Here is a 26,553-nt window from a genome sequence, read left to right on the forward strand (position 1 = left end):
AACATGATTCATAGTAATACATAGATTTTTATCCACATTTTTTTTCAGTACAGATGGACGAACCATTACTTGAGACTATAGACCATCAGTGTTTGGGTTATTACAGTAGCATATAGTCATGTTATTCAATCTTGTGCTATTTTGGTCATTATAAACATAAGTTAACTACAGTTGTTTTTCTTGGGTTTTTTCAACACAATTCTTTCTTTTGTTTTTATTGTGGTTTAAAAATTGGGTCTTCTTGATAAAGAGCATTTATGATCTATATTTTGCATCCCACAAGTTGCTACCCAGTAAGATTTTCATTCAGTTCCAGAACTTGTCATTAAGCTTGATGGTGTGAGACAAAAGGGTTTTATGAAATGTTTTGTATATATTTAGTGACTTGTGGGAGATAAAAGATGGATCTGAAATGCTATTTATTATGCACCTCTAATTTCAAACTCCAGTTAATAAACTAAGAGCAATGTGGTTTAAAACAAAAAATCTGCCATATTATTTTAACAAAAGAACCGCCATATTGTAATTTATAACAAAATAACATAAAAACTAAGATTTGTATCTTCGTAAAGTTTGATCATGTGATTTAAATATATAAATTTTCAAGTAATTATCCATTTAAAATCTTTAATAAAGTTCGTAAATATAAAAGCTGTAGTATGATGAAGTTCTGGTTCTAAAGTTTCCCAAATAAAATTGTATATTGGCCCCTTTGTAACACATCTGGAATTCTCAAGCTCAATTTTTCAAGTAATCGGTAGGATCTCTAGGATAGCATTAACTGTATCAAAATATGTTCCATGGCAGTAAATGGGGATCCTGTAATAAACTTTCTATTCACTATTATGAAACAACAAATTCATATGGATAAAAATTTTGATGCTTGCCTTCTTCAATCTGTCTTTTTGTCAAAAAAGTGAGCATTAGAACTTCTATCCATGTAAATTTGTTATGTAATAGTAAATCTAAACTATTTTACGTTCCATGATGTTACACATTCATCTACTACTAATTATGAGCTATCTTTATTTTGACTACGTTCAAATAAAACATGAGACTGAACTCAATGTAAAATAGAGTGAAACCATCTTTATTCAATATTTAAAATAAGAGTCAAAACGATGAAGGGTATCATCTCTAATGGGGGTTTCCAGAGTGAGAAAACTTAGTGTGCTATACAAATATATTCTTTCCAGGACCTACTTACACCACTGTTAGCTATTTTAATCCAGAACTATGGAGGTAGTATTCTTAAGGTATCATTTGATCCTTCAATAAATAAATAAAAATAATACTGTTTACCTTTGCATCGTGTGTTAATCATTCCAGAAGCCTTTCCCACAAGAAACTGCACGTGATACCGTAGATGAATGCCCCAGAATAATAGGTAAAAGAAATTTAACCACTTCTTTCACTAATATTTTGTTAAAACTTCACACACTTGCAGGTATGAAAGTCGTAAAATTCAGGTTTACTTAAGAGTTAAGTAAAAGGATTAGAAGATATTACAGCATGTACAAAGGAAATTATAATCAATGTTATTGAACGATAAATTACTTTCCTCACTTGTTACTTTTATGCCAGTTTCTTTTTAACTCGTAAGTTTTTAATCAACTTTTATTTAAATTTCTAAAGTATAATTCATATTATTCCCACTTCCATCACAAAAACAGTGATAAGAATTAATGATAATCAAATGGTATTCCTGTTTGAAAATGTAATTTATCCAAAGTTCAAAAATAAACTTTTGGAACAGTACTTCTAATTTCAAGATAAATGCATTGAGTATAAGATACAAGAATTTTTAATGAAATGTCAACACTCGTTAAAAGTTCCAAATAACCATTTACATATCAATACATTTCAGTTCAGTTTGTAATTTTAACAATAAGTTCACAAAATTTAAGACTCAGTACTGTGACCAAAAGGTGAATGAAACTAACTACAACAAAATTATAGTAGGTCATTCATTACTTCAGAAAAAAGAACGCTTGTTTGGCAGTGGATGAAACATGCTGGAAATATACATGCACTTGTAAGCACTCACGTCACGTGTATGTGCAACACTGATGGAAGTTATAAAAAATCATAACTAGAAGAGAACACAGTTAATATGACTATTTATATAAAAGTTGTCTTGGCATTTTTCACAAATATTAATTCATATTCCTGAAAGTTATATTTTGATGTATGTGTTAGCTAGAGAGCACGTGTAGAAGCTTGTAAATTGGACTAAGATATGTATTGGCATAAGTGTCAATAAGCTTTTAACCGAGTGCCAGTAAATCATTGAAATATTCCCTCGAGTTGTGAATAACAGTTTCGAGAAGTATATATGTAGCGCTTGTAGCATACTTTGGAATATCACTTGGGGAATAAGTCCTGTTGAGTACGATACTGTTTTGTGAATTTAGACCTACTTAATCTGTAGCAAATCTTTAAAAAAAAATTCCATTTATTATTACGACCTGGATTTTGTATTATTTTCAACACGTAACTTTAAAGAACTTGACTAATGGAAAATCACAACAGAGTAATGCGTTGAAAACAGTTTCAGTATCAGTAACTATACCAACACCGTCAATGTGGTATGTAACTTCCAAATCTTCCGAGAATTTTATTGGGTCAAACTATGATTTCACATTTTGTTATTAGTAAGTAATCCCAAACATGCTGCCAATGGAGTAATATGAGATGTTGAGTGCGTTATATTAAAGAGACACGCCCAGTTTTAATCCATCTGACGATCATGCGTCATGACACTAGTACTACAGTGCAGTTTCCATTGTAAAAGGCTCGATTTACTTCATGTATGCACGATAAAACACTGCACAAGTTGGACATGTCATGGTTAATGCCTCATATTTAAGGTCAAAGGATCATAGTTACATATACGTCACTGCCGATTCAAGTGGTAACACATTGTAAAGGTAGCAATGAATCCTGTTGTTCAGTTTAAAGAACCAAACAAAGTTGTACATCTTATTGGCTACTTTTCCTCTGGCAGCTATATATGACTCCTATGGTCTCTCACCATGCATTAACGTAAAATGACATACATGCTGAAATGTTTTCATTCCAAAACGTTGAAAAGATGCAGTGTGTATTTTCAACAAGAGGCTTTTAGTACTTTTAAAGAGATTTAGGCCAATAAATCAATTCTATAGTGCTTGTACAAGGAGTCTTGTCTTAAATTAAAAAGTTAAAAACAAATATATTTTATTGTCATGGTAAACTATTGTTAGTTTAAAGAAGTATTGCCAAAAATGCATCAAAAAACTTCTTCAAAGATTTTCATAGCGTAACTTTAATGAGAAATTGTACCAAAATATGCTGTCAGGGACTTGTGTCATTCACTAAAACTTAAATGAAAGGCACTTTGATGTGAACGATTTACTTTAAAACTTTGATATGCAGACATAAAGCGCATTTCATACTTTCTTATTTTAATGTATAACATGTGGTTCAGAAAGTCAATATGCTTTGTTATTCTCTAGAGATAATACCTGTTTTACATATGGAATTTAATACTACATGTTACACAAAAAATTTAAATAACAGCAATGTTCTTCTTTGGCAAGTTAGACGATATCTTTAGGTTACACCCGTATATTTAATGAGAATGGTCATTCACGGTGGTAGCGCTAGTTGCTATATCTAAATCCAATGCTTCCTCTTAAGTAAAAAAGGCAGTACTACACAGGATTTCAAGTGAGTTGGTTGAGGGAAAGGCAACTGTCCAATGCATGTAGATACACTGTGTTTTGTGTGTAATAAGCAAAGACTGTTCTCATTTTGTGTTGTACAGTGTGTCCAGTCTTTTTATTTCTTAGTCACATTAGTTCAGTTCAATATTGCTTCATGAATTCTTCCATTATAATGAGTACCTATTTAATACTATTCATGAAAATCTCTTTAACAAAGTAATTTGGAAGGATAACTTTTGGTGATTGACGACAGTTTGAAAGTTTGTTTTGAATTTTGAGCAAAGCTACACAAGGACTGTTTGCAAGACTAGAGGAAAGGCAGCTAGTCATCACCACCCACCGCCAACTCTTTTACCAACGAATAGTGAGATTAACCGTAACATTATAACGCCCCCAATGGCTGAAAGAGTGAGCATGTTTGATGTGACGGGGATTCGAACTCGCGACCTTTAGATTGCGAGTCGAGTGTCTTAACCACCTGACCGTGCCGGGTCCAACATGATCACAGAGTTTTATTTTCTATTTTGTGTGTATTCTCCTCACTTGATCCATTGAGTTAAACGAATTTAAAAGAACGCTTCACACCAAAAGAGGGAGATTTTGTCTCTGAAGTAAAATAGTTGTACAAGAAAGATGTGAAGTCTAGAATAAATCATTTCCTGGAGAACTCCATCGTAGTCACGTGGTTAGAATGCTCGACTTGCAATCTGAGTGTCGCGGGTTCAAATCTCTGTCACATCAAACATGGTCGACCTTTACGCCATGGAAGTGTTATCATATGATGGTTAATACCACTATTTATTAATAAAAGAGTAGCCCAGGTATTAGCGGTGATGACCACTGCTAAATTATGGAAGGCTAATGCAGATAGCCCCCGTGTAACTTTACGCAAAATTCAAAAACAAACAACCAATTTCCTGGATATCAAACTTTTCCCAATGTTGGAAAAGTCACTGTCATTGTTTGCTCTGCAACCACAAACTCAGGAGTATTTGCTTTGTCTGTTGTACCCAGAAGAGTCAATTGGGAATTTCTCCTAAGAACTGATATGAGTGCAAGGAAAAGAGATAACTGAGGATAATCGAGTTGAATGGCACGTAGCGGGTCTGAGATCACGTGGGGGTGATCTCAACAGAACTCCAAAATTATTGTCAACCAAAGTAATACAAGCTCAACTTTTGTGAAGACTACTTTAAAAGAATTAGACATGCTCCTGGTTTATGCACTCAGCCAGTCAGAGCTATTTATCCAATATGCACCAACAGGAAAAATGTGTATTATGAAGCAGTTGCAAACCTCCCTGAGGTGGGAGGTATCTTGCTAGGGTGACCATGCATTGCAATAAAACATAGGACTGTAGAGAACTTCAGGATGAATTGCTAAGAAAACTTTTCTCTTTACCATCCAGGATCAGACACTAACTACTCATCAGAATCAGACTCCTTGAGTTCATTGACTAACCTACAGCCACGATATATAAGCCATGCATTGACCAAGAAACAATGAAGAAGAGGATTTGATCGACACCATAAATACACGCGGAAAAAGCCAAGCAGATCTTTCTCCAATGTTGAAAGGTGCGGTAAAGAAAAGTCTAGGCCATTTTCTGGAGTATTTCAGGTAAGTTAGTGCTTGGAATAACTGTACTCAGGAGCACGAAATCTAATGCCCGACATTGAGCTCAGACATTTAGACGTGGTGCATCCAGAAGACTGGGACACAATTGTACCCAAGTAGTTCCAATTATTCAACCCAATCTTAAAGCTCAGAAGAGGAGCACCACTAAGTGTTTGCTTTGTGTGTGGCTTTCTGCTACATCTGCATGGTAAAATTTACCCTACAATGGCTTCAGCAGATTGAAAAAACAAACTGATGAATAAGTTCACTGGGAGGCTTCCAGACAAGATGACGAGTTAACAATTAGATGTGAGGGATGTCCTTCATCTACTTTAGGTAGTTTTTATCATGATCAGGTGCACAGTCATAAATTTAAGCCAGTAATTAAAGAGGAAAAAGATTTCAATGAAAGATGTTGTGGTTGCACTTCAAATGGGTCATTTTACTCGGGTACCTCCAACTCATCCAGCTCAAACTACATATCCTGGAATTGAGATGCAACCACAATGGTTTCCAATAAAAGGGGCAAATTGTTTGTTTTGCCAATGGAATGCTGGGTGACCTTAAAAGTCAACTGATGGTTTAGTTGGGCCTGGGCACTGTCTTTGGGGAGTACAGCAACCACTTTTTACCGAAAGGGTTATCTGTCAGCCTAGCTTTGGTTGAATGAACTTGAGTATGTATCTATATTGATAAGAGAACGAGATATTCGAGTTCTTGTTTTCTACAGAAATGGTCAGAACACTGGTTGATCTTTGGGTTTATAAGACCCTCCACGCAAAGCTGACTTTATATTAGGCTAAATATGAGTAAATAAGGATGTTTCTAGCTATGTCTAGAACAGGAATCTCCAGTCCCAGTTTTGCCACTGATAGGAATTATCAGTCAGTTTTACCTGCAAAGCAGATGAGTTGGTGTTCAGTGGGAGAGTTACTCAATATCAACCATACTTGGTCCAGGAACAGGTAGATACACAAGTGTATGTGTCAAAGAGAATTACAGTAATTCCATGTACACAAGAGATGTGTCATGCTTTTTATAGAGTAGACAACAGTGCATCAGTAACATATTATACATTCATATAGTTCATGCATCAAAAGCACTATTTCCTATCGAGGGAACATCATTACCTTGGGCAGTTATCTTTACAATAAGAGATAATGTTTCTGTGTGATTCTGTAATTATGGGTAATTAGTTATCCAGTTTCCTAAAGGAATGGTCGTTAGTAGAGTAAGTAAAGTGAAAATACATGAAACTAGCAGTAATGCCAGGGTTTCATCCATCATACCATGTTCAAGAAGGAGTACAAGTTTCCAACATATCTGGGATTATTGTGCAAACAATCTCGACCCAATACAGAAATATTAATTTAGTGATTTGATACGCTCATGTATTTAATGGACAAAATAACTGATTGAGTTCAACAGTAGTAATTCGCCACCACAGAAGACATATGTTTTATCAGGAAGTTTGTTTGTTTGTTTTGGAATTTCGCACAAAGCAACTCGAGGGCTATCTGTGCTAGCCGTCCCTAATTTAGCAGTGTAAAACTAGAGGGAAGGCAGCTAGTCATCACCACCCACCGCCAACTTTTGGGCTACTCTTTTACCAACGAATAGTGGGATTGACCGTCACCCCATACACCCCCACGGCTGGGAGGGCGAGCATATTTGACGCGACTCGGGCGCGAACCCGCGACCCTCAGATTACGAAGCGCACGCCTTAACGCGCTAGGCCATGCCAGGCCCTATCAGGAAGTTACTGTACCAACTTCCCTGTAATATTGGGGATATAGCCAATACTAAGATACAGCAGACGTGAAAGGTTTGATTATCTTTAACAATGATTATGAAGAAGGAGGAAGGTTCTGTGTTGATTTCAGATGGGAGAAGAGAGTAACTTGTATTCATACCTTCTCCTTGGTAAGAACGGGTGAATGACTGGATGCATCGGAAAATTCCTATGTGGATTAGGACAGGTTGATGTGAGAGAAGGCTTAGGACTGTTTTAGCATGAAAAATTGCTGGTATGAATTTCATGTCATTACATTCAGCATGTGTAACATGTCTATCACTTTTAAAAGGCTAACAGAGTTTGTTTACACAGAAGAGGCTACAATGGAAGAAATTCCTAATTTACATTGATAATGTATTGGTGCTCATTCACGTGTTTGGTTCTGCAGCTAAGAATAATATACAGTAGGTAAAAAATACAAACTTAAAACTAAAACCAGGAAGATATGTTATTTACGCATGGAAGTGAAATTTTTGGATATACTGTAGATAAAGTTAGGGTCTCAATGTACCTTGTTAAAACAATATTGGTGTGAGACTATACTAAGCTTGTAACCAACCAATAAGTTTGTTTTGTTTTTGAATTCCGCGCAAAGAGACACAAGGGCTATCTGCCCTAGCCGTCCCTAATTTAGCAGTGTAAGATTAGAGGAAGGCAGCTAGCCATCGCCACCTACCGCCAACTCTTGGGATACTCTTTTACCAACGAATAGTGGGCTTGACCGTCACATTATAACGCCCCCACGGCTGAAAAGGCGAGCATATTTGGTGCGACCAGGATTTGAATCTGCGACCCTCAGATTGCGAGTCGAGTGCCTTAACCGCCTGGCCATGCTGGGTCTTTGTCGTTACGAATATGTTTTCGCTGTTATGTTTACATTTGTATCTAGTCTCTTTCTTTACACAAAATCAATTACTTTCGGGCATATTCAAAAGCACTTTGCAATACTTTCAGTTCGAATTATTCTCTGAATAGTGGAATCTCCTTTTCTTATTTGTATTTCCTAATAGCAAAGCCGCATCAGGCAATCTACTGAGTTCATTGAAGGGAATCGAACCCCTGATTTTAGCATTGTAAATCCGTTGACTTACTGCTGTACCACCTGAGAACCCGTTTTTTATTTATTCTTGCGAGATGATCACTTTAATATGTGTTTCTCCTAACATTAACATTACACATACTTTTTAATACGATAAATTCGTATTTTAAATTAATATTTTCAAATAAAGATTAAGTCGTTAATATAATTATAAGATACAATTAGCTATTGATATGACACATGCATATATATCTGTATGAAGTAAACTTTTATAACACAACAATTATACTTGAAATTTGGAGCTAACATCATTCATGCACGAAGTGCAAAAACAACACAAAAAAGGAACAATTCGCGATCACTTCCTACGCTTCAGAGTGTTCACTCAAACACACTAAAGGACTGAAATACCTGTACACGCGAATGTCTTATCTATTTGTTTCGCCTGTGTACCAAAAACCACTTCTTGCTGACCTCAATGGAATACTGTTGCTTAGCTCATGTTTCCGGACGTGACGTTTTAACAGGAAATACGTTGTCTGTATTCATTGGCTATTACAGTTATTGTCTGAAATATTTCTATTTTATTTTCATGCAGTAGCCTCAGTTACGAGGAGTAATGTAATATTTATATGTCAAAACATAAAACGTAAACTAAAAATACATGTAAAGTACATATCATAAAATTACATTTTGCAGTTGGTAACTTCGTTTAAATTTGATAGTAAATAGGGAGATAAAAAACAAAACTAAACCGCCAGCGTTGTCGACGTACACAGGGCGCTTAGCATCCATGACCACGCGCTTTAGCATGGCGTGAACTTTTTTGGTAGCAAATTGCGAGAAAAAGAAATAATTTACCTAAGAAACTAAAGTGCACTATGTAAGTATTTGAATAAAAATGTTTCAGTATTCATATTTGTATGTTAAAACTATAAGTTTTGTTATAGATATCAGTTGTTATGAACAAAATTATTGTTTTTTTCTTCTGAACATTTTTCTAAGCCTAAGTGAAACAGTGACATTATTTTGTTATTACTTAAGAAATTTTATATTATTAATTGCTCTAATCATAATTTATCTCGAAAATGAGGAAGTGAATAATTTACATTGTACATTTATTAGCATAATAACGTAGTTTTATATAAAACTAGAATACTTCAATTAAGTGTAACGGGCTTTCAATCAACAGTTGGTACGTTTAGGTCTTATTAATATTACAAGCAATACATTAATGGAGTGATATTGTTAAATGTATTTTAACCTTTAATATTAGTTAGGTTTGTATGTTAGGAGTTTCGGTGAAGAGATGCATGCTGGCTTTACATATTTCCTTACAATTAAATAGCAAGGTCTCGTTTTCAAGGTTTGACTTGGGTTACGTTTCAATCTACTATATGATGTAGCTTATTAAAAAGGGCTGAGTCTAATACTAATACATGAAAAAACACATTAGGAAAACGTTGGGAACAGTTTTTTTGAATTTTGTGCAGCATGCATATTGGATGTTAGCATCATTGTCATTATGTACTGACAAAAAACTTGTATTATTGAAAGTATTGCATTATCAGCAAATGTTTGTGGAAGATGTGATGAGTAAAATAAGAAAAAGACTTTCTGTAGTTTATAGGAGAAAGTATAATTTGTGAGCAGTATTATTTATGAAATGAGAAAAAAATTACCAGTTGAAAGCTGACTAATGTTTGTGAAAAATGAGCAGCAGTTTTTTGACAAACATTGGAGAAATGTAAATTAGAAGAGGCTGAATAATTTGTTTTCTTTTTTATGTGTTTTAGTATCTGTCATATTCTGAAAAATTGACTGAAAACTTAATGTTAGAGAGGATTTTATGATTATGTACAACATATCTTCTATTGGCATTTTTTTAAAACTCTTTTATGCCATCTGATATTAAATGCTGATCTCCAGAGCGTGTTAAAGTAGCACAGTGGCTGTTTTCTTATTCAGTTCTTTGCAATACTATAATTTATTATGTGTGTTTTTAAACATTAGATGTTTCTTTAAACCTCCACACTTTTAGGTGTTAGTACTGACATACTGTGAACCAGTCTTTCATGTGTATTCTAAGTTTCTTGCATCTTTCAATACCTATAAAGGTGTAGCTTTAGATATACATGTGGTTTATCAATGGGTTGATTGTAGGTAGGTCATTAACCTTGATGTTTGTACAAGTTCATCAGCTTCCTAAGATTCAGGAGGCATTTTTTACTGAGATCTTGGTCTACCTTCTTTCCAGCTAACAAGACCAATTTGATTCTTTCAACTAGTGACCTTGAGAAGGTTTGCTGTTTACTAAGACTTATCCCAGCTTTCGCAATTTATTTGAAAGTGCTTGTTAATTGGTCATCATTACTAAAGAGAATAGCGGAAGAGGTGATTTGTTCTCTGATACACATTCCAGTAGTCTTTTAGTTGTTTGGAATGGCTTCTGAATTTTCTTTGAGAATGAAAGATGATTTTGTTTTTCTTCTCTCTCACTTGTGCTAGAAGGTATTTTAACTTTTTCTCACTTTCAGATATTTCTGGCTTTCTTACCACCAGAAGGGCTGAAAGATTAGTAGAATTTTATAATTTATTATTTTCACTTGAGATTTGAACAGCTGGAATTATTAAAAATAGTAATAATTGGAAACGCTAAGTTCCATTAGTCGATTATTTTCATGAATTACATAATCGATAAAGTCTAACAATCTTGAATTAACCAAAAATAACAAATATATTGGCAAGATTTTGATTAGTTGGACAGTCGGAGAAATGAAAAACGAATAATTGGAAATACCAATTTCAATTAATATAGTTGATCATTTTTGTGACATTCAATCATAATTTTTATTAATTGTTTATTTAGTCTGAAATTAATTAATGTAACCTATGTTAGTGGGTTAGGAATTATACTGATTAATCAAGTTATTAGCTGTTGACTGGAAAGTGTCTTCAGAGCTCAGTTTTAGTGCTGGTTCTAATTTGTAGTTTCTACTTTTAACTTGAATTGGCTTATTAAGTCATAAACATATTCATTACATTAAGACCTACTGTCTGTGATATTAAGTTTATTTTTTCATTTTCCCTCTGTTTCCAGAATGTCATTATTTTTGTATTAGTGTTAAAGTGCTATCATTAATTTGTTAATATATGGCTCATGTATTTTTAAAATTATTTATCAATTTTGTTAATTATTACTGTGGTAATGTGAAAATAATGAGTTTGTGATTGTTTAAAACTGAATCAACTCCATTAAACTGTAAGGTTTATCTTTGTGTTTTATATACATTACCATTTGTAGTTAATGTTAAAACATTTATGTACATTTATTTCCTATTAGGAAATGTTGAAAATAATCTAAGGTATAATGTAAATCTGGTTCTTAATTAATATATTGTATTATTTTCTTGTACAGGAGATGGTAATGTTTCATGTTAGGCCAAACATAACAGTGCCAGTTAGGTAGCCCAGTTTCTTATGCAATGGCTGGCTGTTCTCTTTTCAAGGTTCCTGCTTTTAAATCTGTGCCTGCCATTGGTTTTACGCATTCTTTTTTCAGGTCATCCAAGATTTCATACCATCTGGTGGTTTTTGCATTTCTTCTTGCTTCTGTAACTCCATCCAAAACCATGTGGCTTACAAGTTATTCTGCTGCATTTCTCAAGATGACAGGATGACAAAGATGGGTATTGGTCTGTTTATTCCTTGTTTTAATCATATCTTTGGTTCTTCTACTTTGACCAGTCCTATTTCTGTGCCTTTTTGCTTCTTTACTATGGCCTTGAAGGCTTTTTTTTTTACATAGCTTAATTATCTAGGTTTATAGCTTACATTTATGAAATGGATGAGTTATGGTTTATTACTATTTCTTTTATTTTTGTTATGGTATTTCTCTCACTCAAAGTTTTTTGGTGACTGAGTTGTTTAGGCTTGACTGGTCTTGTTTTGATCAACATAATTTTGGTTATTTAACAAACTAATGTTTTTCACAAACTTTTTTTTGGAGATCCTCATTTCATTCCTTGGATATTTTTCCTGTTTTTTCAGTAACTTCTTTTTTTCTTGTTTGCTTTCCATGTTCTTTTGCAATTTGCTTATCTTTGACATATTAAGCAGCATTTAGTTTCCCAAGTGAGACCTGTAACCTCGAAATCCTAAAACAAATATAGTTTATTTGTGTTCAAGATGTAGTAAGTCTAAAATTTGAGGAAGTTAATGTTCTAACTTCTAAGATTTAACTTGGTAATTTAAATTCACACTTTTTTGCTTGGAAAATGACTGATATATGTACCATCATGGCAAATAGTCATTATTACAAGTCCTTGTGAAAATATATAGTGCTTTTATAAAAATTTAATTTTGTAGTCAAAGAAATAAATTAACCGCATCGTAAAAACAGGCAACTCGCACACAAATGATACCATATCTAACTTAAATAATGAATTAGGAACTTCTTTAATATGAATGAATATAAATTAACCGCATCGTAAAAACAGGCAATTCGCACACAAATGATACCATATCTAACTTAAATAATGAATTAGGAACTTCTTTAATATGAATGCACACATAAAGGAGAATATACTGAACTGCAATTTTTATATCTATTATTCAGTCTTACAGATACATTGAAACATAATAGTTTATGACTTCTAAATGTAAGATAAAGTGAATGGTAATCAATCCAGTCCAGATCATTGTGTGTAGCCTCTTGTAAGCCACAGGCTTCAGAGAATGGCTGATAAACAAATTTATCAATCATACCTTAAGTGTAGATTATTTTTATAAATGTGGAAAACATTTAGTTAAACACAATTTAAATCTAGGAGATAATGTTGGTACAAATAATTCTCTGAAAATGAAAAGGAGTTTTAATTAGTGATGAAATGTTTTAAACATAGTTTGGCAAAATCTTTATTCCCATTAGTGAAAATGCTGTGGTTGTGGTTTTACTTCTAATAAAAACTGGATTTCAATACCATTGTTGGACACAAGTAAAAGTTTGATATCCATGGATATTTCTTTTACTTTAACCAGTAAAATAAAGTTACCTGATTTACTAAGCATTTGGTTTACAAAATGCAACATTAGTAGCAAAGGCTATTATAGTAATGATTGTTGTATTTAATATTTATTTTTAAAGCAATTTATTTTTTGATTTAACGAATAAATATATAACATTTTACTAGTATATATAAGCTATGATAACAAAATTGAAATTTAGAATGTAATCATAGGTAATGCCTAAGAATTTATGCAGTGAATTTTTAAATACAATATTCATTACAGAGGAAAAACTAAATCTATAATATTGTTTCATTTACACATACTCCTGTTTGACTTTAATTTTCAGTTTGTTTCAAGATAATTTTGTCAGAGAAACTTTTGAGTCGTCTGATGGGCTTCCAGTTCTTTGCAAGATGCCTTTGCTTATGATAAGGTAGGTATATTTGCTTACAAGAGTAAACAAATATTCTGTAATATATTGGAAAAATGATACTCAAGGTTTTATAATATACACATGATCTGTTTGTCTCCTTCACAAACCCATTTCTAGAAAAACATTTGTAGCATCATACATATATTTTCATATGTATTTAGATCATTTTGAAATTTGTTTTATAAAAATGAATGTTTCAAGTCTTAGTGGAATATTGAGCCAAAATAGAAAAAAACAACACAAGTAATTATAACTTTCCAGTGAGTTTCTTACAGGTCTTACTGTTTTGTTTTTATTTTTACAAATATTATTCACAGTTTGTAAATCTTTTCACTATTTTGTATTAACCATTAAACATTGGGTGTTTAATATCTTTAAGTGATTTATTTCCATATGATAAATATTTGGAGATTGAAAGTTTAAAATTAATTTAAAAAAATTAGAAATGAGAGAATTTTGAGCATGAGTTGTAGTGTAAAAAGCATTTATGTTCATTAAATTGAATTTTTAGAAAAATACATACTTTAATAAAGTGTGGATCTATTATTATACTGGTTTGAAAATACAAGTCATTAAGGAAGGCATATTTGAAACATTAGGACGGGGTGAGGGATGAAGTAACCGTGGTTTTGTCATTATAATTATTTTGTAACATTTATAACGGTACAAAGTTGCTTAGTTAATAGTATGTGTGCATTTTACTTCAAAAATGTTGTTCCTCTCTTCCAACCACATGAAATATAAATCTAATTAGCTGTTATAATTATATAACAAGCTTCCAATCTCCAGCAGTGCTCTCTTCCACAGTAAGAGAATCTGTCACAAGTGATACTGAAAGAATTGGTTATTTTGTCAGTTATTATTTTTGACATTAGACATGCACAATAGCTGAAAACATTTTGAAAACAGCAGATCAGAAATGTTTAGTTACTCTGGATAACAACTAAACTAGCATCTAGTTAAAGATAGCAAATGTTATTTTGTTAATAAAAGCAAATTAATTCTATAAAACCCACACTAATGGTGTGTGTATTGTACTAATTATTGAACATCTTATTAAGTTTGTTTTGTAAGGTTGAATTAATGTATTTTTAAAGTAACTTTTTAAAGCACCACATTTTTTGTTTTTTTAAATTACTTCACAAGCTTTCGGGTCAGTTACCTAAGCCTTTTACCTGCACCTGTAGAAGGCTTAGATAATTGAGCCAAAAGCTTGTGCATCAATTTAGAAAATGTGGTTGTAGTCCAAATAAATTACTTAAATAGAAATATATTTTCTATTTGCAAAAATTGTCAATTACTTGAATTTTTATTAAGGACCACTTAAAGCTCAGTGGTTCCAAGACAAATAGTAAGGTAGAGATTGTTGTAGTTTAAAAAATTCAATTCTTAAATAAAAAAATTCTAAAATATGTGTTGGATTTTAACACTTGAATACTTGCTGTAATAATTGACAATTGTTTCCTAGATGTACAACAAGACTAAGTAATCAGTAACCAGAAGTTTATTCTAGTTTTCACAGAGTGAATGATTATCATTCACCAGTTATATAGAAATATTTTTCTGTAGTTAATTCATTATTTTATTAGTTTGTATCAGATTTCTGAAAATGTTGATAGCTGTTAAGTTTTCAATAATTTTATTTAATAAAACATTGCAGAATGTAGGCTTAACAAAAACAGAAGAACAGAACCAAATCATTGTCCATTATTAACCACTGTCAATACAACAGGAACACAACATTTACTAATTGAAAAAAAAAATTTTTTTTCATTAATTAAAATCAATACATATAACTATTTATAGTTGATTATGAGGCATTCATTGTGACGTCAGGACCTGGTGGTTAGGGCGCTCTACTCTTAATCTGAGGGTAGTGGGTTCGAATCCCCGTCACACTGAATGTGCTTGCCCTTTCAGCTGTGAGGGCATTATAATGTGTGGTCAGTCCTTCAGTTCGTTGGTAAAAGAGTAGGTCAAGATTTGGCGGTGGGTGATGTTGACTAGCTGCCTTCTTTAGTCTATTACTGCTAAAGTAGGGACGGCTAGCGCTGATAGCCTTCGTGTAATCTTGCGCAAAATTTGAAACAAACAATGACGTTATCGATATATACGGGAAAAAAGAACAGAAGTGCAAAAGTAAGTGTGTGTTTGAAACTTTATATGGTTTTCTATCGTTTCATATGTGTACAAACTTTTACGACATATATCTTGCAAACAACTAAAGTCCAAATTAAATCCACAAACAAACTGAATACGAGGAGACACGTTAAAACCCAAGGATTGGAGAGCGAGTCTTCCATTTGTTTTTAAGAATTTCAGGCTTGTCGGTGACTACTAAATATAGGACTAGCTACTTTTAGATGTACCACTCATGTAGTCGTTCAGTGAGAAAACAATAGCCTGAAGATGAATTGACAAACATCTGCTGGTTATCTTGTTTTTAAATGTGAAAGAAACGTATTCAATGAATTTTTGTATTTACGACAAAGTTTCTGTGGTACCCTCTGTTGCAATTTACTACTCGTGATATAATTGTATATGTAGTGTATATTTCTTGCTGTCGAGAGTGACGTGTACCTTTACACTTTTTAATTGGAGAGAATATTTTTGAAGGAAGTGATTTTAAAACCTCATGAAAGAATTTCTCAAAAACGTTCATGTCTGTATTTACGCCACGTTTTATTGCATTAATTTTCTAATAATATTAGAAATATGTTTTGTGTGTTATTTGTGAAAATAGGAAGGCTTTTTAAGAAGTTTGGTGGTTTTAACATACTTGTCGTTCGCGAGCTCGGCACGGCCAGGTAGGTTAAAGCGTTAGACTCGTAATCTGAGGGTCGCGGATTCGAATCCCGCCCGCACCATATATGCTCGCCCTTTTAGCCGTGGAGGCGTTATAATAATAGGTCAATCCCACTATTCGTTGGTAAGGGAGTAGCCCAAGAATGGGCGGTGGGTGGTGATGACTACCCTTTCCCTCTAGTCTTACACTGCTAAATTAGGGACGGCTAGCGCAGATAGCCTTCGAGTAGCTTTGGCCGAAATTATAAAAACAAACAAACAAATTCGTCGTTCGCCAAATATAATCGCACTCTGTAAAAGTGTCCACTGTAAAGTGGTGTTTTGCAGTGCCAAATGTTTCAAGCTTACAAGTTCTAACGTCACCTCCCCCCAAAAAAAAATTAGGGTTTTGTTTATATGAAGTAAACGTTGTCACCACGGTTAATGAATGCCTTGCTATATTAACATTGTTTCTAATGTAATCTTAGACCGAGGTGTTTGTTTGTTGCGCACAAAGCAACATGATGGGCTATCTGTGCTATGTTCAATGCAGGTACGAAAACACGATTTATGTAATAAGCCCTCAGATCTTCCGCTGTGCTCTGAAGGGGGGTTGGGGTAGGCGTCAGTACATTTTGTGAACATGACTGTGTATCTTAAAACGTTTTAAAAGCACGATACGGTTAGGCATTGATGTGTTTTTACATCAGTGATTATTTCTTGATCTTGACGCCTCATATATATGTGTGCGTGTGTGTGTATTAATCAGGTTTTGTATTGATTAGTCAAATTCAAACTAAAAACAAATAACCTTTAATTTTTATAAATATTTTTCAAGCCTGTCTTGTTCATTCCGTATTACGTACGTTCGCGCGAAAATTGTCGTGTTAGTTTGTGTCGTATTACTAAAGTTGTCGTGACGTTATGTTTCCATAAGAAACTGAGAATAACATTCCATTACCAAGACTTTAACAATTTTCGCACGCATTCAAGGAAAGATCTGTTCAACCGCTCAGTGACAAAATACTAAGCGAGCTTTACAATTTTGTATGTAGATCATCTTCGAAGGTCAACATGTTTCGTATGGATTACGTAATTTTGTGAGTGTGAAAACTGATGGCGATATACGTAACAACAATATAAATCAATATACGGAAATAACGCCTTGTTTATTTTCCATAATTACCATTACAGAAGCCCGGCATGGCCAGGTGGTTAATCTGAGGTTCGAATCCCCGTCACACCAAACATGCTTGCGCTTTGAGTCGTGGGGGCGGTATAATGTGACGGACAATCCCACTATTCGTTGGTAAAAGAGTTGGCTGTGGGTGGTGCTGACTAGCTGCCTTCCCTTTAGTCTTACTCTGCTAAATTAGGAACGGCTAGCACAGATAGCCTTCGTATAGCTTTGCGCGAAATCCAAAAACAAACTAAACCAATCATTACAGAAAACGTTGAATACTATGTGGAATAAAACTACAAGATAATACGAAGAACTACATTATTTAGATTGTTTTAGCGTTTGTCTTTTGTTATTTTTTCTTAATTTTGAAGTGCTACATCATACCGCTAAAATATACGTTTTCATTTTAATGGAAATATTAGTGTGAAAACCAAATCGGATTTTGTGTTTTTTGAGCCTTGTGTGTTCTGGGCCCTGACTTCAATTTCACGTCTAGACCCCCACCCAACCCTATTTGTTTTCGCGCCCGTGGCTAAATGGCCATATCAAAGACCCCAAGGGTTCGACGCAGGCCTGATCTAAAGCGGTCAAGCATATAAACGCAGGTTCTGTCTTTATATTTTGTGGATATGATAATATTTTGTTCGTAATGTTTTAAGTTTGGTATACGTATATGCGTAAGATTTTTAAACAGAAGATTGGTTTACCGATTTTTCTTTTTTATCCAATTCAAAAATGCACACAATGTAATTGTCTTAATAGATACACGCAAGTATTTTTAATTTCTCCGAGGGTTCAGACTACAATTTAAATCGCGTAATATAAATGGGAGTGTGTTCTTTTGGACCTATGACCGTGTGGTCACATAATCTCGTTATGTTAAGGTTCAAAATACCCAAAGTATAATCAGTCTCTTAAGAACAGTGAAATCTTTTAAGCTCACAACATCGTGAACTTGCAAGAATTCAATGCCATTATACCTGGATGTCTCTAAGTGATAGGTATCTGTTTGTGAAATATATCATCGTAGTTAACATGACCTTATACCTCCTTCTCTCCCTGTGTTTCACTGATAAGCAGAGTGCTTTGTGGATGGCCGATATATTTTCTCCTCTACATCTGCTATATCTTGATAGCTAGTTTTAGCTGTACTGGAAACTAGTTGTGAAACTTATCAAAGTCGTACTGGGAGGGGCGAAACGTTTGATTGTCACAATGTACGTGAAAGTATGACTTGACTGCCTGAGTGAGGAAATTCGTAAACGCAATTAAGAATTGCGTAAAAGACGTTTCCGATATAATCTGTTAAGCCTTCACGAGTCTATCGAAACCTTGTCCCACTACCAAGGGGTTCCAGACAGATTGTCCAGTCAATTTTTTCACCAAGTATTAATTTGTAAACGTATTGCAAGTGTATTTCCACTTGACTCTGTAAACCCTTTGAGATACATCACTAAATTTATAATTGGAGTCCGACGTCATCAACTTTTTTAAATACATTTCTTTTTATGCATCGATTTGCTTGTGGGCCCAAAAGTTTATTACAAGACCCCTAGTAATGTGATATGTTGTAAACAAAAGTACCACAAATATCGCAACTAATTTCTTGAGTCAACTCTTTTTATCTAACTTTTGTTGTAGCAGGTACGATATATTAGACTATACTGGTATAAGAACAAGCCATTAATTTGAGAGTTGAAGGGGGTTCGAATCCCCGTCACACCAAACATGCTCACCCTTTCAGCCGTGGGAGCGTTATAAAGTTATGGTCAATCCCATTATTCGTTGGTAAAAGAATAGCCCAAAAGTTGGCGGTGGGTGGTGATGACGAGCTGCCTCACGACTAGTCTTACACTGCTAAATTAGGGACGGTTAGCACAGATAGCCCTCGTGTAGCTTTGCACGAAATTCAAAACAAACAAAGGATAAACTTGTATTGAGAGTTGAAAAGAACCTGTAACTGACCTCTTTATTAACTCGATACAATATGAACAAAGATTACCTAGTAGCAAGGAACTGTTATTTTATATAATTTTCTGATATTTTTCCTTTTATTTAAATGATTAGAGGGCGCTAGCAACGTGTTGGATGGAGTTATCGTTTAGTAAAAATTCCGAATTTGTGATTTTTTATAGAGAAGAGAGATGATAACTTCACTTGCTTCGTCCGTTATAAAAGATTGTGTATTTTAATTTTGTTTCGGCTTGTGTTTGGCTACAACGAACTAACATTAGTCAGAGGTTTGGATTTGTTGTTTTCAAAGCAGTCCGTCCTTTTGATTCGATTGTACTTAAAACTTCAGTTTTAATATTCTTTTATCCTCTCAACTGATGCGGTGTTTTTATTTTTGTTTCGGCTTGTTTTTGGATATAACAATATATATGTGTGTGTGTGTTTGATTATTCAAAATAAAACCAAAGGAAAACTTTACAAAAGCTATTGGCTTCCTCTTAGGCGCGAGATAAACGTGAATAAAATGTTTTAACCAACCAATGACGTCCGTATAAACTTCAAATCGAAACAAGTGTAGTACCCGTTGTTTTGGAAGAATGGGATAACCATTATTTTTATTTTTTTTGTATCATGGAGCCGGACCTACCCTCCCAAAGAAAATAATTCTTCAAATTTTGATGATTCCAAAGAGTACTGTTGTATGAATATAGCAAAAACAAGTTTTGATTTTTTGCTAGTTATTCAACGAGTTGTTATAATGTCGGATGTGAAGTAGCCTCAATTATTCAACTTGTACATGTAGTGATTTATTTGGAGTAAACAACTTGACTTGTGTTTATATTCAACTTGCAAGGGAAAGAGATGAAAATCAACCGAGACAACTGGAGTACTGTGCTGATAGGGTGCATTATTAGTCCGTTTCTTAATCATTTTTAAATTTGTGTCTGCGCCATTTTTGTTGATTAATTATTACACTATATGTGTAAAAACGGCTGGTATGGGTTGAGAACATTTTCTATGTGGAGGAGCGAACAATGTTTCTACTTTCTTCGGTCATCACCAAGTTCACAAAGAAAGAGGTAATTGACCGACAGCTGACCACATGTTTGAAGGGGATTATGTAATTGAGTGTAGGAATGTAGCTGGAGTGCTTATATGTTTGATTATATTTATTAATTTAGGTATAAAAGTGCTCCTTTGTACTGGTTTATTTTGGGAGCTTGAATTGTTGTATAAGTAAGGCTTCTTTAATTTTGAGCTTGTTTATATTTGTTTCTTTATTTAGTATTTAGGTGTTTTTATGGTAATGGTGTGTTTATTTGATTTGCAGTGTTCGAAAACGTGTGAAGGTGACTTTCGTGTTGTTTGAATCTGGTTTCCATTTTTCTACTTGTTTCTCCAATATAGAAGTCGTGGCAGTTATCACATTGTATTTTATAAATAATGTTGGTGTGGTGTTTGTTAGTGTAATTTTTACATAGTATAGACATAAGTTTTGTGCCTGGTTTTTGAATAAATTTAGTATTAACTGGAATGTCATATTTTGTTACTAGTTTTTGTCAAATGTTGGGTATTTTTCTGCTTATGAACCTGACGATGACCAAAGAAGGTCGAAGCGTTGTTCGCTCCTCTACATAGTGTTTTCTCTACTCATACCAGCCGTTTTTACATATATAATTTTTCTCTATAAGTGGCTTTTCTCGTCATCACGGATAATTATTACACTATTTGAAGTATCTTAATGCAGAACTTTGTGCATCAACACCTAAACTGTGATACCTGCATTTTAAGATCTATTTTACGAAGTCAGTGTCTATTATACGGCGAGATGTTTTGTAAAATATTCATATATATTGCATAAAATATGTATTTATCTTATGGTGAAGAAGAGATCGGGTGTGACTCAGTGTTTATTATTCCCGAACAAGGAAACCAAGGGTTTGTTATTGACATCTGTTAGCTACAAGAACTTTGAAACCTTGGCTGCATCGTAAGATTGATGGTAAAATCCCGATATGTGATAAATAATGAGTAGCCTAAGAGTTGGCGGTGAGTGCTATTGACTTGCTGGTTCGTATGTAGTCTATCAGTTCAGAATTATGGGCGGTTGTATGCAGACAGCTGTTGCAGCTTTGCCAGAAATTCTGAAACAAACGGACCGATGAATAAAAGTTTCACACGTATTCGAATCAGTGTACTTATCAACTGATGAAGTGAACGGTGTGGCTAGACTCGTTAACTTGGTGTACAGAAATGTGAAGTTAAACAGTCTCTGATATCATGATTTTCGTGCACTTTTCATAGTGAAGTCATAGCCTGAAAAATCCTGAAATCTACCGTTGCCAGACCGTCATTTCGTGTATCTATCATGATATATCTATCAGCGCATACAACGATAGTGACATTGACAGTATTAAGTGGTAAAGTTTATGGTTTATGTCGGGTCTATTAATAGATTATCGAAACATTCTTGTGCTCGCTCATTCTTCTGTGTATTTGACTCGTATAACAACTGTAGGTTATGTTATTTCATAATCTGCCTGTCTGGCCAAGCACTCTGCTATTCATTCCTACACCACTAGCACGTTCATAGTATTTGTCATTCGTCACTATTATGATAAAAGTGAAGGTTCTGAACTAGGTGATACGACATTATGCATTACGGCGTAACGGTTTCAATAACCGATTTAATGTGGCTGCTAACGATGGATTGAAAGATATTCCTATAACAAGGTGGTTATTATGGTTCATTTGTCATTGCATACATTAAATCTAGTTGTTTGGCTAAGTGTTTAGGTACTATAGGAGAGTGCTTGTATCAGACGATTTTATGAACATGTAATAAAAGTGTAATGCAATCGTGATAATTCCTACCTGGAATTAAGTTGAGTTAATTTCAAATATCTGTCAAAAGATGGCGGGCTACGTATAGTTATGTAAAATCCAATGTAATTGATTGCATTAACTTTCAAAATTTATGAAATATTTAAAACTATTCGTTATAAAACAAGTATTAATAATTAATTTGTTTTTCTTTTCGGTAAATGTAGCCAAAATCATAATTTCATTGTTTTACGAGTTATATGAAGATTAATTTTACTTTGTTTTGAAACTTGAAATGAAGTTGTGACATGAACGCAAAGTTAATTTAATCGTAAGCTATGTTACATCAGTACATTTTTTGTATAAAAAAACGTGATATTATAGATTTAACGAATTTGTTTGGTGTGTGTGTGTGTGTGTGTGTATTTCGCGTTATAAGTTTATAGTTGAATTATTTTTCGTTAACAGTTAATCTTGGGTTTCCCGCGTGTTTGGGCGAACTGAATATTACTATTCGTAATAATGCTAACAAAACGTTATTCAATTACACTGAATTCAATTTGCGCTCTAGCGTTAGCTCTCCCTCTCTCAGGTAAGCTTCGTGTGACATTTTAATGTTTTCGATCGTTATATGTGTATGTTGTGATGAACCACATCGACGGATCCAAGTTTGCGTTTAGCATTGACGGTACCCATCTGGAGGTTGTGCGAAATCAATATTAAGTATTCGCCATGGAAACAAGCCCTTACGAACAAGATCACGAGCGAAACCCTCGTGCTAATCGTTTCAACCGGACTCTGCCGATAAACCTCCGCACCAGTATTTTTACAGATTTTTGAATTAAATAAGTAAGGAGATTACGAAACTTTACTTTTTTTAACGTTTGTTTCTCAAGCCAGTCTTTGTGCGATAGGCGGAAAATGAATTTAAAAAAAATTGTAACTGTCTTTGCGTACTATTCTAAACTCATTTTACCCGATTAATTGTAATTAAGCACAAAGTTACACAATGGTATACATGTGCTTGGGGTAATTTCGACTTAAATTTTCTGTGAATCATATAGTTTGTGTGGGAATGGTACAAGTTCTTCGGAAACCATTAGAGGTAGAAGGAAGGTGTATATATATATATATATATATATATATATATATATATATAAAACATGGAGTTATAATTAAACAGAAGTGCAAATATTGAATTATTAAAAAATAAATGACTAGTTTTTAGTCTTGAAAGAAGAAAACGGGTATCTGTACTCTTCGAAAATTAAAACAACAAAAATCTGGAATAATTAGTGTATGAATGTTTGTAGATGTCCAAATGGTCGAGAACTTGCGTGAACCGTAGTCATCGCGTGTCACTGGATTTAAGCAGTGTTTAACACGATAACTATTTATCGTGCTCGTAGAACCACAATTGGTTTTTAAGTTTCGCGCAAAGTTACACGAGGGCTATCTGCGCTAGCCGTCCCGAACTTAGCAGTGTGAGACTAGATGAAAGGCATCACCACCCACCGCCAACATTTGGATTACTTTTTTACCAACGAATAGTGGGATTGATCGTATCGTTGTAACGTCCCCATGGCTGAAAGGGCGAGAATGTTTGGTGTGACAGGGATTTGAACCTACGACCCTCAGACTACAAGTCGAGTGCCCTGACCACCCGGCCATGTCGGGCAAACAAAACCATTAAAAAACAGGTAATGTTTCAGCTTGTCTCCATAGTATACCTATGTAAGCAGATAACTGAATAGCAGTTTTTATATTGTTCTTGTGTTAAGGGAAGCGATTTTCTTACTGACTTAAACCGTCTAAGTATTGATTACAGAGGTTTACAGATCAGTAAGAAAAAAGTATAGATGGCGAAAAACACGCACACACAAAGTCCCCCCCCCCCTTTCATGGGACGTTAACAGCAAATAACAAACTTGTTTGAATTAGGTTTTATCGCACACAGACGTCTCTACTCCTCCAATTTTGGAATATTGTCATGCAGTTGTTTCTCCCCGTCACACCTGCTCATCCTTTCAGCCGTGGGGGCGTTATATAATGCGACTGTCAATCCTACTATTCGTTGGTAAAAGAGTAGCCCAAGAGTTGGCGGTGGGTGGTGATGACTAGTTGCCTTTCCTCTAGTCTTACACTGCTGAATTAGGGACGGCTAGCACAGATAACCCTGGTGTAGTTTTGTGCGAAATTCAAAAAAAAACAATGTGGTTGTTTCACCCAAAATACAAGTAATGTTTGGGATTTTTTTTTTCTATCCCGGAGCATAATATTCCAAATTGTAAGCCCAAGGTCACGAGCTTATCTAATAGACGAGTTGTAAGAAAATGGTAGAAGCAGGACTAGTCTGCGGGTTAATTGACAAATAAGTTTCGAATCAAAAGCATGGATGTGAAAAGAAACCTAAATTTGAAATATTTAGTTTTTAAAACTATAAAAATAATAATTATACTTGTTTTTTTAATTATTGAAATGTTTGAACGTTGAATCTTTTAAATTACTTTGTTTTGAGTAGAATAAATTACATATTTCAGTCTTCATGCAACGCAAACAGTAATGGAAGAACACGGGTGCCTGTCGAAACCCATTGTGACGTTGAAGTGATAACTTAAGAATTGTTCTCCCGCCTCGTGGGCCTCGTGTGGTTGGTTGTTAGGACGCTCGACTTGAATCTGGGGGTCGCGGGCTTAAAACCCTATCACCGATATATTTTTACCATTTCAGTCGTGGAAGACGATATAATGTGGCAGTCAATCCCACTATTCAGTGAAAGTAGCCAAAGACTTTGTGATAGATAATATATGCCTGCTTTCTCTCTCGTCTAAATTAGGGACAATCAGTGACAAATTGCCCTCGCGTAGCTTTGCTAGAAATTTTTAAACAATTAAACCAAAGTCGTAACATTTTCCAAAGCATATAATAAAATAGCCGACGTTTGTAGACCACCAAGGGATACAGTAATAAAAATAAATGTTAAGTGTGTTATTAATTCTACAGCTGCGTCTCTTACAGATTGGAATGAGGAATTTTCTGATGCGTTATTTCTAAATCTTACTTTTTCTATCGTCCCTTTTAATCAGGAAAGAAACAGTTGAGTCGTATTAAAAAAAAAAAAAAGGATTATAATTTTCGTAATCTCAATATTCATTATCTTTGTAATATTTTATTCAGCTACCTGTCACTAGACGGCGCTAGAAAACCAGAACAGTAATTATTATATTTCGAAGAACTAAAAAACTCAGTGAAATGTGAAATAGCAAAATTTGACGTTCGAGCGTTTTAATTCTCTGCTGCACTGTACCTTCACCCCACCTACCCGGAGGAATAGCGGGAAGTTTCCTGACTTATACTGCTAAAATCCGGAGTTCGATTCCCTGTGATTGACACAGCAGCAGATATTCTAATGTGGTTTTGCTGTACTAGAAACAATAATAAAAACAATAATTTAATAAGTAAGCGATCCACAGTAGTTCAGCATGCTTATTTCTGTAAGAGCATATTTTAAAAAAAGGATTTGACTTTTAGAATATTTGAAAGTACGAACTTAGATTCACTTAAACAGCTTGAAATGAGAGTTAAACTATTTAATATTCGTAGGCCCGGCATGGCCAGGTGGTTAAGGCACTCGACTCGTAATCTGAAGGTCGCGGTTCGAATCCTTGTCACACCAAGCGTGCTCGCCTTTTCAGCCATGGGGGCGGTATAATGTCACAGTCAATCCCACTATTCGTCGGTAAAAGAGTAGCCCCAGAGCTGGCGATGGGTGGTGATGACTAGCTGCCTTCCCTCTAGTCTTACACTGCTAAATTAGGGACGGCTAGCACAGATAGCCCTCGAGTAGCTTTGTGCGAAATTCCAAAACAAACAAACTCAACTCATGGCTTGCGCATGTTCATATGGTTTAGATGTCGGTCTGGAGAACTTAATATGGTTCAAGACATGTTCCAACCGAACACGTCCCGCATTTCAGTGGCGGATGTGTTATGAGTAAGAAACTATCCCATTATTCGGTTAAGGGTATCCACTTCAGGCGGTGGGTGTGCTCAGTACTAGCTGATTAACTTCATCTGTTCAGTAGTTCACTATTAGCAACACCTATACTGTGTTGCCTCAACCACGGTTTTCTTTGACTTGGCTGTTTAAGCTTATTTCAGGCGACCAAAAAAAACCATTGCTTTCAATAAAATTAGTTAATAAAAACTT

General features: G+C 34.4%; 1 protein-coding gene across 5 annotated transcripts in view; it reads left to right on the top strand.

Moving 5' to 3' along the window:
* Positions 1 to 8,887: 8,887 nt before the first annotated feature.
* Positions 8,888 to 26,553, top strand: part of LOC143231093 (forkhead box protein N3-like) — a 72,569-nt gene continuing 54,903 nt past the window's right edge. For 2 of the 5 annotated variants that reach the window (XM_076465652.1, XM_076465651.1), the window contains exons 1-3: positions 8,918 to 9,041; positions 11,721 to 11,847; positions 13,515 to 13,601. The gene's annotated coding sequence lies outside the window, so the exon portion shown is untranslated. Of the gene's footprint in view, positions 9,042 to 11,720; positions 11,848 to 13,514; positions 13,602 to 26,553 lie in introns of all 5 variants that reach the window. The other 3 variants (XM_076465649.1, XM_076465650.1, XM_076465648.1) reach the window with 2 other exon arrangements.

Source organism: Tachypleus tridentatus, chromosome 10 (assembly GCF_004210375.1).
Source record: "Tachypleus tridentatus isolate NWPU-2018 chromosome 10, ASM421037v1, whole genome shotgun sequence".
NCBI lineage: Eukaryota > Metazoa > Arthropoda > Merostomata > Xiphosura > Limulidae > Tachypleus > Tachypleus tridentatus.